Raw genomic sequence first — 8732 nt, forward strand, 5'->3', positions numbered from 1 at the left:
CTACAGTCCAGGTGGGATATAAGCCAGGGAACAGAAATCCCACTGCAGCACGTTGCTGTGTGTGGGGATCTGCTGTAAAACCTCGGCGAGTGAGGAATTTGGCACAAGAGCTGTTTGACTCCCAGCGTCTTGAAAACCACCTTGCAGGATCTCCTGCAAAGCTCCTTCCACAGGGCTCCCACGCGGGTGTCCTACACACCGCATCATAGCAGAGGGCAGTGCGTTTGAACACTTTACGCAAATTTAAGTTCTGAAGGTAGGGCCGAAGCGCTGGTAAAGCGTTCACTACTTTATTTAGAATTCAGCTTTCAGCTTTTCTTGGCCAAAGCATACTACCTTAAAGGGTTGAATAGGTCCTGATAAAATTAGCATTTCAGAAGAGAAGAACGGAGTAGACAGAAGCCTCACTTATAGGAATAGGAGCCTTTGAGGGAGCATGTCAGCATGGTATTATCCAGAGGATGGCCGGTCTTTGGTAAAAACCCCCAGCATAACAGGGACTCATCTGAAGACTGGCTCTTTTTTTTTTTTCTCCTTTTTTCCCATCTTTTGGCCTTGAGCACAGCATGTGAGAATCTTGGTTCCCTGACCAGGGATGGAACCCATGCCTCTGGCATTGGCAGAGTGGAATCTTAACCCCTGGACTACCAGGGAAACTGGCTCATTTGGTGGCTTTTGAGGAGGGACCTTGGGAAGCTGGGGACTGAGAGAGGACTTCTTCCTCCTGAGAAAGGACTTTTGTGCCTTTTCCACCTCTAATGAAATATGCGGTGGTTTTAGTCCTAAGTCCGGTCCAACTCTTGCACCCCGTGGAGCGTAACCCGCCAGGTTCCTCATTCCATGGGATTTTCTCGGCAAGAATACTGGAGTGGGTTGCCATTTCCTCCTCCAGGGGATCTTCCCAACCCACAGATGGAGCCCGCGTCTCCTGTGTTTCCTGCTTGGCAGATGGATTCTTTACCACTGAGCCACCAGGAAAGTCCAAAATGAGACTATACTACCCCCATTAAAAAAAAAAACACACAAACTTAGGAACTTCCCTGGTGGTCCAGTGGATAAGAATCCAATGCAGGGGTGGATCAACCCAATCCCTGCTGGGTGTGACCCCTGGTGAGGGAACTAAGACCCCACGTGCTACAGGCAACTAGGCCTTGGCGCCATCACTAAAAGATCCTGCGTGCCGAGCTAAGACCCGATGCTGGCAGGCAGAAACATTTTTTAAAAGCTAGAGTTATATAAGTAAAATTTCTACTCATTTTTATCAGTTAAAGGGCCAAAGTTCCAATTGGGACATCGTCTCTGATAGATCTCAAGCTGGTTAATTTTTTTAAGTTGCAAGAATGCTTTTCATGATTGTAACACCACTGAATGCCTACTAAGTACAGAGCCTTTGCTACATTCTTTTGTACAGCAAAGCTTTCTTAATCAAAAGCAGAATGAATGGCAAATAACACACAAATTAAACCCTTTGTTGATTACGTGCCACATTTCATCTACTAGGTTCCCTCACGGGTGCTTCTGTTGTTATTTAGAGAGAATTCTACGAAATCATCACTAAGACTTCATTGACTTGGAGTGATTTATTTTTGGGGGGGAAACCAGATGTTTGGGATGGCTGATAACGCATGAAAAGCTCTTTCTTTGCTGTTTGTTTTCTCAGGGTGAGTTAGGCGATGATGACAAATATTAAGATACCACCTTGCCCCATCCTACTGACAGGCCTGTGACTGATCTTTTTTTATCTGTTAGTTGAAAACGCACACCAAATCCCAGGGACGGGGGAGCCTGGTGGGCTGCCATCTATGGGGTCACACAGAGTCGGACACGACTAAAGCGACTTAGCAGCAGCAGCAGCAGACGCACGTGTAGTTCAAGAAGTTAATTGAAATTTAGATTGCTAACTTATCCTCTGTGCCTTTACATTTTTTAAACAAAAACCCCTCATGCCCACACTACACACACCCACATCCACACGCACACTTATACAATCTGTTGGAAATTTGTTTCTGAAGGGCCAGCGGCTCAGGAGAAAAGAAAAGGCAGTGTGCTTTGGCCGTTTGGTTTGAATAAATGGTACAATTGCTATTTGTATATTTTAAAAATTCCAAATCTTATTGAATTAGATAAGTGGACTCTGGAGAAGGTGAGTGAAAAACTGAACCACTTGTGTGGCTAATTTCAGAAATTTAAAGAAAATATAAACTTGGGAATGTCGCATTACATGGTTCTAAGGCATGAAGCAGAAGGGGGATGGCCTCGACCATCGGCTCGATTTCTCACCTCATCTAGGACCATCTCATGGGATTCCATGGCAGTGTGACGCTACTCCAGGAACCGAGCTCAGTTCAGTTCAGTTGCTCAGTCGTGTCCGACTCTTTGCGACCCCATGAATCGCAGCACGCCAGGCCTCCCTGTCCATCACCAACTCCCGGAGTTCACTCAGACTCACGTCCATCGAGTCCGTGATGCCATCCAGCCATCTCATCCTCTGTCGTCCCCTTCTCCTCCTGCCCCCAATCCCTCCCAGCATCAGAGTCTTTTCCAATGAGTCAGCTCTTCGCATGAGGTGGCCAAAGCACTGGAGCTTCAGCTTTAGCATCATTCCTTCCAAAGAAATCCCAGGGCTGATCTTCCAAATGGACTGGTTGGATCTCCTTGCAGTTCAAGGGACTCTCAAGAGTCTTCTCCAACACCACAGTTCAAAAGCATCAATTCTTCGGCGCTCAGTCTTCTTCACAGTCCAACTCTCACATCCATACATGACCACAGGAAAAACCATAGCCTTGACTAGAGGACCTTAGTCGGCAAAGTAATGTCCCTGCTTTTGAATATTCTATCTAAGTTGCTCATAACTTTTCTTCCAAGGAGTAAGCATCTTTTAATTTCATGGCTGCAGTCACCATCTGCAGTGACTTTGGAGCCCCCCAAAATAAAGTCTGACACTGTTTCCACTGTTTCCTCATCTATTTCCCAAGAAGTGATGGGACCGGATGCCATGATCTTTGTTTTCTGAATGTTGAGCTTTAAGCCAACTTTTTCACTCTCCTCTTTTACTTTCATCAAGAGGCTTTTTAGTTCCTCTTCACTTTCTACCATAAGGGTGGTGTCATCTGCATATCTGAGGTTATTGATATTTTTTCTGGCCATCTTGATTCCAGCTTGTGTTTCTTCCAGTCCAGCGCTTCTCATGATGTACTCTGCATAGAAGTTAAATAAGCAGGGTGACAATATACAGCCTTGATGAACTCCTGTTCCTATTTGGAACCAGTCTGTTGTTCCATGTCCAGTTCTAACTGTTGCTTCCTGACCTGCATACAGATTTCTCAAGAGGCAGGTCAGGTGGTCTGGTATTCCCATCTCTTTCAGAATTTTCCACAGTTTATTGTGATCCACACAGTCAAAGAACCGAGCTAGAAGCCCCCAAACCCCAGCACTGGGTAGGGGTTTCTTAGCCAATGAACAATGCCCCTTCAGCCTGCACCGGTGGTTGGAGATTGGGGGACCCAGCCCTCAACTGAGCCACCCTTGACAGTTTCTGATTTTCTTTTTTATTTTTTTTGATAGTTTCAGGTTAATTTCTGCTTTGGTGGTACCCTCAGCCCCTTGTGAGTTTTCAGATGACCTGCTCCTTACTTTCCAACCCCAGACACCGAATCGGTGGGACGCGCCGAGGTAGCTCTTTGCCCTCCACTGAAAACAAAATCTGGGGATAACTTCTCTCATGTTCTAGCGAGCTGAAAATGAGCCGGTCTTTTAGCATTCAGAGAGAGGAAGCTTTCAGGCTTCTGAGCTGCACTTTACTTGTGATTTCAGAAACAGACAATGGTGGGCATATCATCTGGCCTGACAGAAGGTCAGCTCTTGGGCTCTACATCTTTAGGTGGAAACTTCAGCACGAGAAAAAGGAGATATTTATATGCGCTGTGTGGCACCTCAGGTGGCATTCTCAGTGAGAGGACTCTATATGTCAGAGCTCATCATTTTTTTTGAAATACCGTGAGCCTCCATACCCGCGGAGGAACGTCCCTGGGGGTGGGAAGGCTTTTTTCCTCTTTGTGTCTTTAAATGTGAATGGACGCCTTTGATGGGTCCAGCCACATGGCTGTGGGGTGAGGCCCCACTGAGCTCCGATGCAGGCCCTGAGGCTGTGTCAACATGGCTAAAAATAGTGGAAAGTTGAAAGATTCCCTCAGTCAACACAGACAGGTTTGCAGGGGGAAGGTGGTGCAATCAATGGCATGGCTAGTTCATTTATTATTAACATTTGAACATCCACAATAAGGCAAACAGCTTCTATCTTGTGCCTAGTAGGGTTCTAAATTGCTTTATAAATACGAACAGGCTTGATTTTCATTGTAACTTTTCCTTTCTTCATTTTAAAAAATATTTTTTACTTGTTGGCCCAGGTCTTAGTTGTGGCAGGTGGGAGCTAGTTCCCTGATCAGGGGTCGAAGCGGGCTCCCTGCTCTGTGAGTGCTGACTCCTAACCTCTGGACCACCAGAGGCGTCCCATAGGAACTTTCCTTGTCTTACATTCTAACGAGGAGGGAATTGCCAACTGGTGGTCTCTAGGCCCCCTCTGACCCACAGATGAATTTTTGTCTCGCAAAGAGTTTGAAAGCTTGGCAAAACGCATATAAAATTTCAGCTCCTGCCTATTCTTAAAGATGGGAAAGAGTTCGTGACTTGGGGCCTGCGCTTCTGCTTGGAGAGCCCTGGGGAAAGTGAGGTGGTCCCCAAGCAGAAGGGCCAGGAAACGCACACGCGCGCAGACGCCCCTGGATGGGGACTGGCTTTCTAGGCCTTCGGAGTTCCCACAGTTCGGATCTGTGTCTGGGCCTCGTGGTCGCTGACTGGCGACACTGGTGTTTCAGAGCTCTTTGCGTTCGTTGAAGGGGGCAGACCTTTGATGGTGGTGGTGGGGAGGGGTTGGGGAAGTGGAGGAACAAAGTATGTATTCAGTGAACAAATGGATGGGGTCTCCGGGCTCGAGCGGAGCGCTCTGGGTGGTGAGAGGGACAGAACGAGAACGGTTTCCCCAGGAGAAGGGACGAGCAATGTGTAGTGTGGTGTCTGAGGGGAGGGCTCTGGAGTCTGGCTGCCTGGGTCTAAGCTGCATCTGCATAAACTTGTGGTCTCTGCAAGTCAGTGCCACCATCTGCACAATAGGGCTAAGCGAACCGGCTGCCCAACCAGGGAGCTACACGGATGGAACAAGAAGTGAAGGACCTGCACACAGTAGGTGCTCAAAAAATGCTGGCTCCAAAAATCCCTTTTAAAATGCTCCTTTTATGAAATTTAAATAATAGTCTGGAGTTTGGCTGATACTCTACACGACTGAGCGACTGAACTGAACTGAACTGAACTGACCAATGTTGGTTCCTTAACGGTTACCATGAGGTTTCTGTATGCTGCTGCTGCTGCTAAGTCGCTTCAGTTGTGTCCGACTCTGTGCAACCCCATAGACGGCAGCCCGCCAGGCTCCCCCGTCCCTGGGATTCTCCAGGCAAGAACACTGGAGTGGGTTGCCATCCCTCCTCCAGGGGATCTTCCCAACCCAGGGACTGAACCCAGGTCTCCCTCATTGCAGGCAGATTCTTTACTGTCTGAGCTACCAGGGAAGCCCATATATATATATACACATATATATGTATGTGTATATATATATATATATATATATATATATATATATATTTTATGATTACTTTAAGTTGTTGATCTCTTAATTTCAAATGCATTTTTAAAATCTTGCATTTAGAGACTTTCTTGGTGGTTCAATGCTTAGGACTCGGGGCTTTCACTGCTGTGGTCCTGGGTTCAAGCTCTGGTTGGGGAACTAAGATTCTATAAGCTCCGGGAAAAAAAAGGCAAAAAAAGAAAAAAAACCCAAACCCTGCATTTATGTTCTTCTCTTCTTACAATTACCAACAACTGTTTTTGATATCATATTTTATGCTTCAATGTCTGCTTCTTCCCAGTGGCCAATGTGTCGCTGGTGAGGGTGAGCAGGGTGAGGGGTAAATGGGGGCACATGTCCCTTTCATCACTGGCAATGCCAAATAATTACTGAAATTAAGAAAGTCCTCAAACATACCCTCAGCTTTTCACACACTGAGGCCACAAAACCTGCATATGCCATGATTTCTCAAATGGCTTTTTAAAACATGTGGCAATTTTGGGAAACAGCACTTTCCAAATCATTGGCTGCCCCAGTGTCACAATGTCATCACCTGCTAGTGAGCCAGGGGTTTTGTCTATTCAACCATTTATTTTGCTCAGTTCAGTTCAGTTCAGTCGCGTCCGACTCTTTGGAACCCCATGAATCGCAGCACGCGAGGCCTCCCTATCCATCACCAACTCCTAGAGTTCACTCACACTCACGTCCATCGAGTCCGTGATGCCATCCAGCCATCACATCCTCTGTCGCCCTCTTCTCCTCCTGCCCCCAATCCCTCCCAGCATCAGAGTCTTTTCCAATGAGTCAACTCTTCTCATGAGGTGGCCCAAGTACTGGAGTTTCAGCTTTAGCATCATTCCTTCCAAAGAAATCCCCGGGTTGATCTCCTTCAGAATGGACTGGTTGGATCTCCTTGCAGTCCAAGGGACTCTCAAGAGTCTTCTCCAACACCACAGTTCAAAAGCATCAATTCTTCGGTGCTCAGCTATGATCCCCCAAGCCAAATGAGAAAGCATGATTTTAAAGAGGTCTACAAGGATGGATGTGCTAGGCATGTGAAACTTAAGTTTCAAAGGCCCCTTTTGTGGCCAAGTAGGTTTGGGATGGGGCCCAAGAATTGCATTTCTGTGGGATTTCCCTAGGCCAGTGGTTAAGACTTGGTGCTTTTGCTGCTGGGGCCCAGGTTTAATCTCTGGCTGGGAGCTGAGATCCTGCAAGCTGCACTGTGCAGCCAGAAAAACAAAAAACAGAAAGTAGATGAGGTTGTGCATATGCAGTGCTTATCGAGATGACTGGTGCTTGGTAAAAGTAAACCATCATTACTATCTTCATGCCTCAGTCTTACCAACCTCGAAAATGGGTCTATGGGAGGATTAAATGAGATATTTTGTGTAAGTCCTTGGTTCATGCATGTCACTTGTGATGAGTATTATTCCATAGGTGTACAACATACTTGTCATCAATGACAACTGTTCTGATGGTGCCCAGGGTGAGCAGGAGCCCTGGCTTCCTTTCCTAGGAGCAGCTACAGAATTGGCAGGACTCAGTGTGAAATGAAAGTATTGGGGCCTCTTGTTAAAACCTGATTAAGAGGGATTTCTCTGGTGGTCCAGTGGTTAAGACTCTGTGCTTCCAACGCAGGGGGCACAAGTTCAATCCCTGGCCAGGGAACTAGGATCCCACATGCCACAGCTAATAAGTGAAACAACAACAGCAAAAATTGTTAAGAATTTCAAAGAGGCCTTCCCAGCGGCTTAGTGGTAAAGAATTGGCCTGCCAGTGCAGGAGACGTGGGTTCAATCCTTGGGTCAGGAATATCCTCTGGAGGAGGAAATGGCAATCCACGCCAGTGCTCTTGCCTGGGAACTCCCATGGACAGAGGAGGCTGGTGGGCTACGGTCCACGGGGTCACAAAAGCGTTGGACACAGCTTAGCGAATGAACAACAATAAGAATTTCAAGATGGTAACAGTAGAGCCTTAAGTCAAGCATGGGGCCCTTCTGAGCATGAGAGCAGCTGGGATGACCCTGAAGCTGGCCCTGGCCTCTCCCAAGGTCATCTGGGCAGAGAGCTGGTGTACGGTCTTGGAGAAGGATGGTTATAAAAGCCTCATCTGTTCCTTCATGCATTCGGGTGCTCCCTCCTTCTAACTGATTCCAGGACCTTGGAATTCCGCCTGACCCCTAAGGCTGCTCCTAATGCAATCAGGGAGACACTAGATCCCCAGTCAGCCCCCAAATCAAAGGCCGGGACAAAATCTTGGATAAATTACAGCTGTTATAAAGAAGCCACCTTTCACCTTGCTCCCGTATTCCTTCTGTTTATAGTCGTAACTCAGTGAAGCCCGCAACATTTGCCATTGATAAACCTGGCTGGGTGAGCAAGCCTGATGGGTTAACAAGGACAAATAGAGCAGCTTCAAAAGAAAGGCCAAATCATACTTTTAAATATCCAAGTCTGTTTTTTAAAGGAATGTGGGGTGATACAGAGAGATGCGGCTCGGAAGAACATTTGTCCATAAGAAACTGTTGAATGACTTTGCAAGATGAAGCCAGCTTGTGCGCTGCATGTGAGCGGGCGGGCCTCTCCGAAATGCTCGCCCTTCCTCTGCTGCCAACGCTGCTCCTGTCCTGCACGAACAGGAAGCACACCACCTCCCACGCCAGCACCTTCACTGGCAGGCTGCGTTCCCCAAGCACTAGCGTCAGGCCGGGGCCCTGCAGGGGCTTGACAAGGGTGACCTTTCGCTCGCTCAAATAGCCTCTGGTTACCAAGTGACCCAAGTTCACTAGAAGTGGGTAAGCAGGTTTCCAGCCTGCCTGTTTGATAAACCTGTATCCTTTTTTAAACATTTTATTTTTTATTTTAATTGGAGAGTAATTACAACATTGTGTCGCTTTCTGCCATACATCACCATGAATCGGCCACAGCTATACATATGTCTCTGCCCTCCTGAACCTCCCTCCCCCCTCCTCCTCCATCCTGCCTCTCTAGGTTGTTACAGAGCACAAGATTTGAGTTCCCTGTGCCATACAGCAAATTTCCACTGGCTATC

At 47.2% G+C, this 8732-nt stretch overlaps 1 non-coding gene across 1 annotated transcript; it reads left to right on the forward strand.

The window, feature by feature from the left end:
• Positions 1-7275: 7275 nt before the first annotated feature.
• Positions 7276-7348, forward strand: TRNAG-UCC (transfer RNA glycine (anticodon UCC)). The gene has a single exon. It is a non-coding gene; the product is annotated as a tRNA-Gly (tRNA).
• The last annotated feature ends 1384 nt before the right edge of the window (positions 7349-8732 follow it).

Source organism: Capricornis sumatraensis, chromosome 15 (assembly GCF_032405125.1).
Source record: "Capricornis sumatraensis isolate serow.1 chromosome 15, serow.2, whole genome shotgun sequence".
Taxonomy (NCBI): Eukaryota; Metazoa; Chordata; class Mammalia; order Artiodactyla; family Bovidae; genus Capricornis; species Capricornis sumatraensis.